Raw genomic sequence first — 14,800 nt, forward strand, 5'->3', positions numbered from 1 at the left:
CCAAAAAGAAATATACTCTTTACCTGACTTATGTAACTGTAACCCCTCTGTACATCAACTATATAATAACAGTAACAGAATTTAAAGGAAATGTGCATGTACCAGGAAAAGTACTTGTATTCCTGTTTAGAGATGAGTAAAAGTGTAAGTAAAGGAATGTTTACAAGGCCACTCCCCTAGTAAGTAACAGAATCTTTTTTTTTTTTCAAGTTTGTTCTCTCTAAAACCCAATTTCAGCAGAAGCCTTCCATGTCCCTACAGAGTGAGCTTCCTACTGGCTGAGATAACTTTCAGAAAGGAGCCAAGTGCTATTTTTTTGTATTAGAATTGACCTTTCAAAACTGGGTGGAAATGTCCCAGGTCACTGCTAATCAATCTACCAGGAAGCACTAGCTATGAAATTGGAACTTTGTTCCCAAATACTCTCCCAAATTCAGAAAAATGGGGGACAGCTGATATTCTGACAGCTAACTTTCCCACTTGAGTCTCTGCCACTCTCAATCTTTGTCAAAACAGGGTTCTTATAATTAAGAACCATGGTTCTCAGAGGAGAACGATGGAACTCAATAGCTTAACACTTGCTGAAAAATCCTATCCCATCCTGAAGTGCTCATTCATGCATGAGCATCCCTTACCATCTCTCCAATCAATCCCAAAGGCTTTGCTCAAGAAAGAGGGGATGCAACCTTTCATGCAAACACACTGAACGCAGGTATTTGCATTTTCCAGTGATAACTATTTGAGTTACAGTGGTACACAGTTGCTCTGAAGAAAAGGACATTTTATATGAAGACAATGAGTTCATTTATTAACTCTAAACTCTCCTATTTGTGCAGCTATAAGGAGTTTCTACTAAGAAAGATGTTCTTCATATATGAATTTTATGGGAAATCAAGTTTTACCATATTAGATATGTGACTTTTCCTTCTGTCATCATCTCAGGGGAAAAAAACTATAATTACTCTATAACTTACATGTAGAAAAAAGTTTTGATGGTGCTAGATCTATCTACATCTTGGAAGATTTCATTCTCAAAATACATACCTATACAATGTCTCTTTTCCTTTTATACTTTTTAATTCATAAAAGAGGACTGGATTTCATTCTCCCAGAGCTAAAAATGATGACCTAATTTAAAATATTAATGAATTATCCATTAAAGAGTTATCTTAAAAAACTATAATGAGGGAGGTTCATGCATGCACTCATTCAATAAGTCTACATTAAGCTGCTGCAACCTGCATGGCAAAATGTCCTGAAGAAAATGAGTTCTTTGTGTTGAATTTCTCTATAACCTAAAGACTACCACAATACAGTGATATGTTGATTAAAGAAACAATACTAGGCCTACCCAATTGTTTTACTTGAAGGCAATAGACAGCAAAAGATGATTCTTAAACATTTGAGTTAGAGATCATATACTGACCATGTATCCTGATCTTGTTAGTTATTGGGAAGTTGGAATTGAACCAAAGGTTACCAAGAAGAAAGAAGTCACAATATAAAGATCATAGCAAACCTACCAATCTAATATCTCTAGTGTCTATATGCATTTCCTCTTACTAATAGTAAAGTATTTGGGGGGGGGGGTTGGGGTCCGGTCATGGGGCCTGAACTCTGGGCCTGGGCGCTGTCCCTCAGCTCTTCAGCTCAAGGCTAGCACTCTACCACTTGAGCCACAGCGCCACTTCCAGCTTTTTTCTTTTTGCTTATGTGGTGCTGAGGAATCAAACCCAGGGCTTCGTGCATGCAAGGCAAGCGCTCTACCACTGAGCCACCTTCCCAGCCCCTAGTAAAGTATTCTTAAAGCTACTAACCTCCTCGCCTTCTATAGAACTTTTTCTAAAATGAACGGCTTCCTGCATTATTTCCAGTGGTATAGAAGCATGGCCTATATCATTCACCAAAAAGGGTGTATGTGAGGATGCAGGGCCAGAAGGCATTAATGTTTCCCTGTAGTCCTTTTTCCTTCCAATGCCTTCTGTGGAAAGAGTGTGCTCCTCTATCCCCAACCATAGGCTTAGCCATCTAATTTGATGTTGGTCAATGGAATGTGAATGGACACCGAGTATAGACATTGCAGGCTGAATATTGGTAGCACACTCTGTCTCTCACTCTTTCTCTACGCTGTGAATGAGATGTGCCCCCAGATTGAGGAGGCCCTGTTAGTCTGTGTCAAGAAATGAGAAGACTTGTCTGTACAAGGCCATGTAATGCAATCAAGAAACGAACCAAGACACAAGAGCTCTAGCTGGTAAGCCCAGCTACTGGAGAGGCAGAGATCATGGGATTGCAGTTCAAGTTAGTTCAGGCAAAAAAGAAGTTTGTGAGACGCCATCTCAATCGATGGCTGGGCACAGTGGCATATGACTGTGAGGCTAGCTATCTAGGGATGCAGTTATCTGGGTACCGTCATCCTCAGGATTAGCACAAATAGGAAGACCATGGTCCAGGCTGCCTGGGCCATAAAGGGAGGCCTTATTTTTACAATAACACCACCAAAAGGGGTTGAGGCATACCTCAAGGGGTAGAAGACCTGTCAACAAATGCAGGGTCCTCAGTTCAATCCCTAGCATTGCCCAAAAATCCAATTTTTAAAAATGAGTATCTATTCATTGTACAAAATAATGGATTTCATTAGGACATTTTCGTACGTGTTTATAATGAACTTTGACCGTACTGACGCTCTCATTCACTTCATAGTATGATCTCCAAGCCTATGGTTGTTCCCCAAGTATTTTGTGGGGGACACAGCACAGAGTTCTCCATTGAAGATGGAAAACCTGCCCATCTCATTAGTGTTCACTTCCTGTTTAGCGGTAAGTAGAAAAGGAAGAGGTGGGGCAAATCCGGTAATTCACTGAACCTGGGCTCAGAACTCTTCATCTTGCCCAGCAGCAAGCCACATAGGGCTCAGAGATATCAGTCTCTACAGTAATCCTCAGACAATGAGGCTCTCTTCCTCACCACAGAGGGCAGCAAGAGCTCTGGACGCTCATGCCTCTCAGCAGGTGTGTGTCAGGCCCCGCCCCTCACTCTGGCTATGTCTTATGTCTGTCTTCCACCCAGACACTGTGGACTCACCAGGTTGTCATGGTTCATCATTTTCAGGTCTCCAGAGAAGCTAAAGTATTAAACAATAAATAGACCTCTGCTCAAGACAGCATGTCAGTATAGTACTCTAAGGGGCAGGGAATGACAAAATGGATTTCTTCTCCAATGTCGGTGGACAACGCAGGAGGAGACACTGCCCCCAGGTGCTAGAGATGCCTTCAGCTCCCATGTGAAAAACAGAGGAATTCGGGAGCCTGACCCAGGGAGTCTAGGGGAGGGGCAGGGGGGGGAGCCTTTTAGCAGCTTTCCCATGGATAGATTGGACACAGCACCATCTTCTGTGATCCTGCACTCCTGAGCACTGCCTAGCTTTGGGCTCTCTGGGGTCTGTCTTCTTCTCACATTGGGCTTCTGTTATAGCCACTAGTCTCTGTCTCTTCTCACATTAGGGCCTCTCATTCTTGCTTTTGCTTTCCTTTTTTTCAGTGACAGTCACAAAAGCAAAGGAAAAGTCTTCAAGCAACTTCTGCTACTGGTGTGTGAAGTGCTTTGGAGGCGAAGAACGCAAAAGACCTGGCCACCTTCTGAAAATCAAGCCAAACTTCGGTAACTATCACACATCTAGTTACCAGTCCTTCATTCTGATCCCTTCACTGCATCCACAACAAGCCCAAGCTGATTTGTCCATAGTTTCTCTTGCCAAAGCAGAGATAACCAGGCAAGATATATTTTATAAGAAACAGTTTTTATAAGAAATTTTTATAAGAAATTAGCAAATCAGAAATCATTGAAGTTGTTTCTAGACATTCTAGACACTTCCCCCTGCCCCCACATCGCCACTTTTTTCTGTCTCCTCTTTTGCTATTTCTTCCTCCCTCACAAACTCATTTTATAATGGTTAGCAAATGGTACACATAATAAGAGGTCAAATGGCATGGCCTACATGAGTAAGTTCCTGAGCTGGTTTTACTCTCTGCTCACAGGAACTTTCTGCATCTCAAAACTCCTCTGTGTGAGGAAACAAATCTGGTAGATCTGATTGCTTCCTGGTAGTACATCCATTATAGTGCTAGTGTTCCTGAGAATAACGGTATGACAAGGTAATTAAATAGGAACTATGTAGTTTTCTACTGAAGCAGAAATAAACAGCCCACTGCTGCTCCTCTGATACACAGAATTTTTCTCAATATACAATGTTGAATGGATGCTGCAAATTCAGTTCTATGTTTGTGCTCATATCAACCTTCTGAATGAGTTTGTGATATCATTTCCCTTCTTCCTGTAGTACACCTCATTCAACATTACAGAAGAAGTAAACATTATTCCTCTCATACAGAAAAGAATCTCTCAGATAGAAGCCTAATATACATTGCGTGGTATCACTATGCTCATACTACTACATAGAACAATTCCAGTTCTATTTTATATGGTCCTCCTTTCCAATTTTAATAAGGAACTGTCATACTTACAACTACATAATATTATTCATTGAAATGCATTATGTGTGTAAACAAAAGATCCCTGGAAATCTGCATATTTTAGCACACTAGCTCTGCATAACCATGCATCTCAACCTTCCATCCTGTAGAAAATGTTAGTATTCTTCCTACTGTGCAGAAATAGAAGGGGGAATAAACTCTATTGGTTTTACCATAGCCCAGGCTGAACATTCATAGCAGTATCAATTTAAATACTCCACGTGTAAGATCCAAATTTCTCTAGCATTTTTAAGACATTTCAAAGTCTATCCTTCCCAAAGTAAAGATGAATATTTAACTGCTCTTGGGGGTAGAAACTTAAGTTCACCTATCACCAGAAAGACAGAGTCACGGATCTAAATAAGAATTAAGGAGGGCTAGGGATGTGGCTTAGAAGTAGAGCGCTTGCCTCGTATACATGAGGCCCTGGGTTCAATTCCTCAGTACCACATAAGCAGAAGAAGGCCAGAAGTGGCACAGTGGCTCAAGTGGTAGAGTGTTAGCCTTGAACAAAAGAAGCTCAGGGACAGTGCCCAGGCCCTGAGTTCAAGACCTAGGAATGGCAAAAAAAAAAAAGAAGAAGAATTAAGGAACCTTTCTATTCCATATTTCTGTCCTATTCTTTATCTGTTCATTTGACAACAATTCCTCGAATACCTCTATCCTGTACCAGACACGAAGAGTCCTGGGGACAAGGAAAAATGAGTGGACAAAATGAAGCCACTTCTCTCAAAGACTTGTATCCTTGATGAGATACCAGAGATCATAAAAAGGTCTTTCATCATCAATGGATTTTCAGGGTATAAGAGTACAATGCATGCCAGGTGCTGGTGGCTCACACATATAATCCTAGCTGCTTAAGAGGCTGAGATCTAAGAATCATGGTTCAAAGCCAGGCAGAACAGACAAATTCAGTAGACTCTTATCTCCAATTACACAACAAAAAGCCAGAAATGGAAGTATGACCCAAGTGTTAGACAGTCATAAGAGAAAAAAAGCTAAGCAAGAGTAGAAAGCCCTCAGTTCAAGTCCCAGTAGTAGTATAAAAAATAGCACACTATGGAATTATGAATAGTCTCAGATATTTTCTTGTTCTCTATGGTAGAAGTTGATTTTAACAAGCGAGTTAAAAATAGGAGAAAATATCAATCTTTTCTGATACAATCATAAATGGTAAGAATAAGTGTGGGGTATTTAGTTCACCTTGTTCTCTTAATGGTTTCAATTATTTCAGACTCTGGTATGTAAACACAGCCTACACTGACTGGGTGTACAGCAATAATCTCAAACTATGCTTTTCTTCCTCCCGTGCCCTTGTTAATGTCTATGGTGCAACACCATCTTTGGAAAATCATACAGACTCTAAAGATACCAATACCAGACGCCACCTTTGAGATGCTGCAGCCCTGAGTGGTAAGAATATAGCTTCACTGTTGGTGTGGGTGCCAAAGCACCAGCATTCCTAAAGACCCCTCTATCTTTTAAGCTAATACCCAGAACTCTGTGATCTCCATTACAGAGAGATGATGCCACCCAGAAGAGAAAACCTGAATGGTAAAACTTTTGTAAGCCTTTTCCCCTCTTTGCTATGTTCTTCCTGACATCATGTTCATGACCCCCCATAATGGCAGTGTTATTATTTAACTTGTTCTATGGATATGTAAACTGAGGTTCAGCACTGTCAAGTCACTTCAAGCCTTCTTCTGCACTTTGTGTCCTGTTACACTTGTTACAGGTAGGGTGGTATTATGCATTAGAGGGAACATTATAAGAAAGCATAGATCATCTTTTCTTTGGCCATTTTTAGATTCCCCAAGCCCTGATACCTCTTTTCTTTTGTCTACTTTCTTTTTATCTAATCCACTCTAAGAAAAGAAATATATACATATATCTGTCATTCATACATACCTATTAATTTCCATCCATAATCCAGATTTTAAAGCTACTCAGAATGACAGAAGTCACCTTTTTTCTAAACTAAATCATTTTTCAGAAGTGAAGACCAGGCCACAGGAAGGTACTGAGCCTACCTGAGCTCCCAAAGCTAATTATCTGCAGAGCAGAGGCAAGAACTCTGTCTCCAGATGCCCAAGCAGGGTTCTATTCACTACACAGTCACAAAGGCATTTTCCATTAGAATTTCTCTTAACTTCTAAGGAAGAGTTCTGACCCCACAGGAATACACACATCAAGTACTAAATTGGGGGGAAAAAAAACATATTGAAAGACAGAAGTGCTGAACAGACCGCTGAAACCACACTGGTCAGAAGGCAGTCTCTTCTCAACTTCTCTTCTGCTAAGAGATTGTCTTGGTGAGTCCTGGAGACCCTCTCTCACCTGAGAAGAGCATGCTTTCCTACCACACTGCCCACATCCCTTCTTTTTTTCCTTTTAAAACAGCAAACATGGAAGCTGGGAGCTGGTGGTTTGTGCCATTCATCCCAGCGACTCAGGAGGCGGAGATCTAGGAACTGTGGTTCAAAGCTAGCCCAGGCAGGAAAGTATGTGAGACTCTTATCGCCATAAACCAGCAAAAAGCCAGAAGTGGAGTCGTGGCTCAAGTGGTAGCACATTAGCCTTGGGCACAAAAAGCTCAAGGACAGCGCCCATGCCCTGAGTTCAAGCATGAAGACCGGCATTAAACAAAATAGCAATAGCAATAGCAAGCATCTCTTCTTTCCCTGCTTCTTCCCAACCAGAAACAACATCATCTTCATATTAAGGCCCCACTGAAATCCGGGCTTATGTGAAAAACCAATGCAGTTTCAAATTGATCATTTCTAGTAGCTAAAAGAAGAAAAGAAGAGACTTTCCCTTCCTGATTATGTTCATTATCATAGATTTCAATTTGTCTCAAATTACAAGGAAAAATAGATTGAAATCTATACTTGGATCCCCCAGGTGTAACATTTCCGTGTTTTTTTTTTTAAATCAATATGAAAGGGAAGTCATTTTGCGCTAAGTATTCTCGGCTCTCGCTTTGAAGTACTAAGACTATTATCCTGCACCATTCAGATAGTCCATCACTGTCAGCCTAGACTTGTTTTTCTTCTCAATCTTTACATCTTACATAAACATGAAGCTCTGAATGATCGTGGGGTCTGAGAGCTTCTTCCTTTTCAAAGTAGCGTATGTAGGTTTCTTGGGATGGGTATTGACAAGTGTTTTTCTGTGTCTGTATCGACACTAAGCATGGAGGATGAGGAAGATTATTCAGATACTGGGGTAGAAACTGGAAACAGATGCTTAGAAAAGAGGGAAAAGCCCTCAAAGGCCTGACTGTTCTGGTTCATCAGTCTTACCATTGACAGTTGTTTCAGTTTCTGAAAACAACATAAACTACCTTATCAGCTATCAAAGAAAAACAAATCTAAAGTACAATAAAATACTATTATATAACTACAAGACAGGCAACATTTTGGTGGTTAACAATGTCCAGTGATGAAGAAACTAGGAACTATAACTTTCAATTTATCTTTTTTTGTTGGTGGTGGTCATGAGACTTGAACTCAGGGCCTGGGTTGTCCTTGAGCTCTTTTGCTCAAGGCTAGCCTTCTACTACTTTGAGCCACATCACTACTTTGGGAACTGTATTTACAAAAATTGGACCTTGATGTATACAGATATATATATATATATATATATATATATGATATGCATGTGTATTACTTAAGACCCAATAATTTCAGTCTTTGGACTTTACCAAGCAGACATTCATATGTGTACATAAACATACATATTTGTGTATCAAAAGATATTTATAGTAGCATTATTTAAATAAACAACTTAAACATCCATCAACAAAGCACAAATAAATAATGGCATACTCATATGATAAACGAACCACAATCATAAGCAATAATATGGATGACTATCACAAATATAATGCGGTATTTTATTTTTTATTGATATTTTTATTTGTACCTCTTTATAGGATACATTACAATTTGATATATTTATACACTATGAAATAGCCAAATAGGGGTAATAAATATTTCCATCAAAGGATAGAATCACTTCTATCATGAATCACAAATTTCAAAAACATTAAAGTTATTAATTAAGGAGTATTTGGCATGTATTAAGGAGTATTTGGCATGCAATTCAATTTGTGTGCAGGTCAAAGATAGGAAGCAGGAAAAATAAATTAATGATGGTAGAAAGCAGGACAATGGACTTTAGGCAGGTGGGGGGGTAGGACCACAGAAAAAGACTCTTAGGGGCATGAGAGCATCAAGGACTCCAACTGTTCTGTTACAATCTGGGTAATGGTAAAACAGTTATGTTCACTTTGTGAGAAGCTATACTACTCTCTCTCTCTCTCTCTCTCTCTCTCTCTCTCTCTCTCTATATATATATATATATATATATATATATATATATATAATTTTTTTGTCAGTCATGGGGCTTGAACTCTAGGCTTGGGAGCTGTCCCTCAGCTCTTCAGCTCAAGGCAAGTGCACTACCACTTAAGCCACAGTGCCACTTCTGGTTTTCTAGTGGTTTATTGGAGATAAGAGTCTCACAGACTTTCCTGCCCAGGCTGGCTTTGAACCTCGATCCTCAGATCTCAGCCTCCTGAGTAGCTAGAATGACAGGTGTGAGCCAATGGCGCCTGGCACTACTCTTCAAAGTATGCATATTGTTTTTTGCATGTATGCTATGTATGCCTACCGTAAATAGATTTTACACTAACGCACATACACCCACATACATAGCTTTTTACACAGGCAACAAAACAATATTGTACAGTATGAACTGAATCTACAATCCAAGAAAACAACTGAATAAAATAATAACATAACTTAAGTAAACAACTAGTACTATGATAGATGTCTTTATGTCTGTGTATTATCAGCGGCCCAAATTAGGATTCACTCCCTAGTCCCTTGTTATTTTATGTTGGCTAAAATCATTACAACCTGAAATCTTACAACCTGAAAAAATGTGAACAACCTTCCCAGGCTCAGAGAAATGAAAACAGCCAAAGACAACTTCCTTTCTGAACCCATGAGCTTCAGAGGGAAGTAAACCAAGAGTAACATCGGGCCTAAATTAGTATCTATGTTAACCTAGTTACAAATTGATTTGTTTTAGCTTTCAATTGAAGGCTCTTGTTTTAAATATTTACTAAAATATGTTGGATTAAGCAAGGAAGACTCCCAGAGATACTCTTAAATGTTTCAATAACTAAAAGTATTTGTCTTCACCTTTTTTTTCAGTTCTACAAACTGAACCCCAAAACTCATACATGCTAGTCAACTGTTCTACACAGAGCTATAACCAGGCCTTAAATTAATTTTTAAAATAAACTATTACTAGGAAACCTGTGATCTTATCATGCCTCTTTCCCTCATTACCATGTAGTTTTTTTGGTGGTGGTACTAGACTGTTAATTGAGAGCCTCAAGCTGGTTAGGCAGAACTATGCCACTTGAGACATGCCCACTGAAGTCATTTACCTTCTCTCGGTCAGTTTTTTTTTTTTTTAATATTATTTTATTTTATTTGAGAACATACTGTACAGAGGGGCTACAATTACATGGGCAGGATAATGCCTACATTTCTTATATCACCTATGAAATGTAAAAACTGAATAAAGGGTTCCATTTAGCTTTGCATCTATGTATAAAGCAAACGTTGACGATGTTAATTCTTCTAAGAGACTGTATTATTCTAGCCAATATTAACTCTTACATTGAATATGCAGAAGGATTTCTATTAATTATTTATTCTTAGACATATCATTCAAACCCTTGGACAGTTAATGATTTATGATGACAATTCAGTTCTAGCAGTCTTGAAAATTTCTCTTCTTTCTTTTCATATTTAAGATTACCAAGTAGTCAGTTTTGCGAGTGGTTGTTTTACAGCTAGAATGTATCATGGTCCCACAACTTTCTTTGTTGTTTTTTTTTGTTTGGTTTTTTTTGGGGGGTGGGCCAGTCCCGGGGCCTGAACTCTGGGCCTGGGTGTTGTCCCTTAGCTCTTCAGCTCAAGGCTAGCGCTCTACCACTTGAGCCACAGTGCCACTTCTGGCTTTTTTCTTTTTGTTTATGTGGTGCTGGGGAATCGAACTCAGGGCCTCAGCCATGCAAGGCAAGCGCTCTACCACTGAGCCACCTTCCCAGCCCTCCCACAACTTTCTTGAATGTTAACTCCATCAGAAAAGCTGTATGATGCTAGGCAGCTTCTATTTTTTTTCCCATGGCATTTTTTGAAAGAAACAACATAAATACTATTCCCAGAGGATTCCTGAGTTTCTCATCTATTCCTGATAGAACTGGATAGAAATCTGGCAGTGTAATTGTAAAGAAACAGGATGGTGGGAGGGAAAAAAAGGATCAATGGTGCATCCAGAGGACAGGATTTTTCTAGGAAATGCTGTGTTATTTTCAAACATGTCACCAAGCTGTACAAGTTATTGTCAGAAACTGTCAATCTTTGTATCAAGTGGGAACACAAAAGGAAAAGCTGTCACTGTTCAAATTCAAGCTCACCAAGGTGAGAGAATTTAAGGTGTGAGTCATTTGAAGGAAAACTTGGATCAAAAGTAAGTAAAATGTCTCAAGACGCTCTGACCCACTCCAGTGTTTCTTGATAAAAACAAAGAATGATAGATTCATTACTCAGTTTTTACTCTAGTTAAAATGTCTGCATTAATGTAGTGTGCTCTTTTGCCTAAGGGGATGGATGGTAACATTAGATAATTAAGCAAGAGCAAAAGGCTAAAGAAACTGAAATAGTATCACTGCCCACACTTTCCAAGCCCAAAAATATTTCTGGTGTTAAGATTAGAATGACCTAAAAAAATCTCATAGAATAAAAATTCATAAGTAAAAATATCTTCATGGCAAATACCCAAGGATACCCAAATACTCAAGGATATTGCTCAAGGTCATAGCTACTTAACGGCAAAGTTACACGGTAAGACAAATAAAAGAACTTATTTTCTTAAATTCTCCTGAAAATTGCCTCAATCATTGCTTTCATAAAAATATCTGGGCTTCACCTTAGTAAAACTGTATCCTATTATTAAATCACCTACTATACCCAGAGTTCCCTGAGTTATCTGTGATCCAATGTGAAATCTGCAGAGTTTTTTTTTTGTTTTGGTAAATGAGACAATCACAATTTAAATTAAGCAAAATGAGGTAAAATAGTGGTAAAATAGATGGATTTCTGATTAAAATCATAGCTAGATCCATCTAGAGGATCAAAAAAAGAAAAAAAAACATGAGGAGATGCATGCTCTCTCTTTAGTGCTTCTTCTGCCACACTAATTCTCAAATTAGGAGCAAATAGGAGGAACAGTGTTCCCAGTCCTAGTGGAGGAAAACCATTTCTTTCCAGAGCTTCATGCCCGAGCTTTTGATCAAGGACTGTGACCTTGTTTGGGTCTTATAACCATCCTTGAAAAGCGTATAGATTTTCATGTTGGCTCACCCATAGTCACAAAGTGGACTCAGGGATACCCACATCATATAGTCTGATTGCAAAGAAGGGAGGAACTATTTCCTTCTGCACAGAAACATGATTCTTAACTGGAAGGGAGGGTGGATGTTGTTCAGGAGGACAAGGCACAGAAATAACCATGGCTAGACACATATTCTAGGATGGATCCAAGTACATCACGAAAATAGATACATTATTACCTTGAAGAATTTTTTACATACTATTTTAAGGTGATGTCAACATATGAATGATCACTATGGATTATTGTTACTTTAACTCTTATTGCTTGATAGACAATAATATTGTCTTCTGCAATGCTATAAATTTTATTTCCCAGCTGGAAAATCAGACAGTGTTTCTGGCTCTATAACTAAAGATTAAGGAACCAGAAGATCAAACGAATTCCAAGTGTTACTTCATAAGGATTACAAAACTTTTAAACTAAAAATCCTTCATAGTTACAATCATTATTTATATTTTCAAGTCTTTAAAAAAATCGCTAAGAGGCTGAGTTAGTTTCAGTGTTGCATCTAGATGACATCTATACTTTTAAATAGTGATTTACAGGAATCTTGATCTTGTAAAAATCTGCTGCCACCACAGTAATCTCAGCAAATAATTAGCTCCTTAGGGAAAACCCAGCTCTTCATAACTCCAAGTTGAAACAAAAAATAGCCCTTAGCTTTTCTCCTAAATGATATTATATTTGTTATTTCTACATTGTTGTTTACTACATTTCTAAGGAAAACTAAAATTATTTTCTAAGAAATACTTTCAGACACTGTCTTTACCTTTTCAAGATATTTTAAAAGGAAAACACTATTTCATTTAACTGTTAGATATTAATACACCAGTTTATATCCTCACAAATTATGTGAAAATTGAAAAAAGAATTCTTGTATTTTGTCCCCATTTTGCAATCTCTCATGACTAGTAACTGACAGCAAATTACATGCGGCAAGCATTCTTTATACTGAGCCAGAGACAAGTGACTATTTTCAAGCTAAGAGTATTAAATATGGCTCCAAACAATATCATTAAATGTAAATACCAAAAAAACATTTCCATTATGTTTTTACTTTCAGTGGGGATTGAAGTTAATTTAACAGGTAAAATAGAACCAAATGAAGTGAACAAAGTTGAAGTAAAATAAGGGTATGAAAGTAAGCTTAAGCCAGGAATGAAGTTTGCACTCCAGGAAGTCCCCTTCTAATAACAGTGCTATCCTCAGTACTACATGTTAATGTACAAATGTGAAAACAGAACCAGGTAACTTGAGGGTTGGGTGGGATTGGGAGGGCCATGGAAGGAGTGATACTAATCAAGATGCATTGTACCCATAAACTAATAGGGTGAATTGAAACCTCTTTGTACACCTACTTAAAATAATATTAAAAAGAAACAAAAAACAACAGTCAAAAGAGTTTTTTTAATTAAAAATAAAAAGTAAAACAAAATAAACATTCTGTTGCACATGTTACAAATTAGGAACTTTCCAAGTAGCTTCTTTGAAGGTAAATTATAAGCCATGTAGGGGAGGAACCACTTTTCCTGCAGCCACTAGTTTTTATCATTGATCTTTGCAACATCAGGAAGAGCATGCAAAATGCTATCAACCATAAAGGATGGACTTTTGGGGGGGGGGTGGACCTAGACCAACCAGACAGTAAATCCTGACTCTCATACTGGTTCTATAATCTTTAAAAAGTTATTTCTGTTTTCATTCGCTGTTGATATGTGAGAACTTGAATTTTCCTGACTTCCATCATACCATATTATATTTTTTCAGTGACTTGACCAAAGTTCCCTGAAAACAAATCATGATTATTCAGCTGTAAATCTTTATTCATATGCTTAATGCTTTTTTTTGTTCAGTATTGGGATATGGAACCCAGGTCTTTGTGCTTGCTAGACTAATACTAGAGCCATATCCCCAGCCTTTTTCAGTTTAGTGATTTGACTGGGCCAACCTCAGATCGTGATCCTCCTACTTCTGCACCCCAAATAACTGGGAGTATAGACATGAATCATCACACTCAGCTTGTTTTTTAAGGCAGGATCTAGCTAAATTGTTTTGCTCTGACTGACATCTACCTCCCCAGGAGATGGGATTATATATGTAAGCCACTGCCCCCACCCTTCACACATTCTCATAAGAGAAAATGCCATATATATAAGCAAATCTCACCAAAAAGATCCCATGTAATGAAAAGGAAAATTAAGGCAAGAATGAGGTTTCAGTATCAAATCATGGCAAGATGAGACAAATGAAGATCTAATATGTCTCTCCATTGAATTATTAAGAATTACAATTACATTGTAAAATGTATACTGAAGTGTTGTAATGAGCCCACGTTAGTAAGACAAAAATTATTGTTCACTTTTGAAAGAACCACCCCCCATAACTGAACATTCAAGTACTATTTCAGTGCCTGTTTTCCTCTAAGGACACCTAAATGATGATTATCTGTGAATAACTAAACATCATTTCAAAGCTAGGAGGAAAACCACAGGCTGTTTCACTTTTTAGCTCTCATAGTATTAGCTTAGTAGGTTTATTTAATAATCCCTCTGATCTTCTTCTCTGAGTCAGTGAAACCAAATTTTTTAAACCTATAGGGATTTTCATTTCCTACTAAGAATTATCCATGTAGCCAACATGTAGCCAACATGACGATGCAGGACCTGGCCATGAGAGCATGGCATTGTTGTAATCCACCGCCAACTACACAGAACAACCACTGAAATCACCCAGCAAGGAAGATCAGGAAAAAACACAAACCTGTGTTCAACTCAAATATCCCAGATACTTTT

At 38.3% G+C, this 14,800-nt stretch overlaps 2 long non-coding RNA genes across 3 annotated transcripts in view; both read right to left on the minus strand.

Moving 5' to 3' along the window:
• The window catches only part of LOC138824764 (uncharacterized), a 64,728-nt gene extending 58,137 nt beyond the window's left edge, over positions 1-6,591 (minus strand). For both annotated transcript variants that reach the window (XR_011371178.1, XR_011371177.1), the window contains exon 1: positions 6,441-6,591. This is a non-coding gene — a long non-coding RNA (uncharacterized lncRNA). The remainder of the gene's footprint in view (positions 1-6,440) is intronic.
• Positions 1-14,800, minus strand: part of LOC138824765 (uncharacterized) — a 453,914-nt gene that overhangs the window by 238,525 nt on the left and 200,589 nt on the right. The gene's annotated exons all lie outside the window — the stretch shown is intronic.

This window comes from Dipodomys merriami, unplaced genomic scaffold (genome assembly GCF_024711535.1).
Source record: "Dipodomys merriami isolate MVZ:Mamm:240054 unplaced genomic scaffold, mDipMer1.0.p SCAF_13, whole genome shotgun sequence".
NCBI classification, from domain to species: domain Eukaryota; kingdom Metazoa; phylum Chordata; class Mammalia; order Rodentia; family Heteromyidae; genus Dipodomys; species Dipodomys merriami.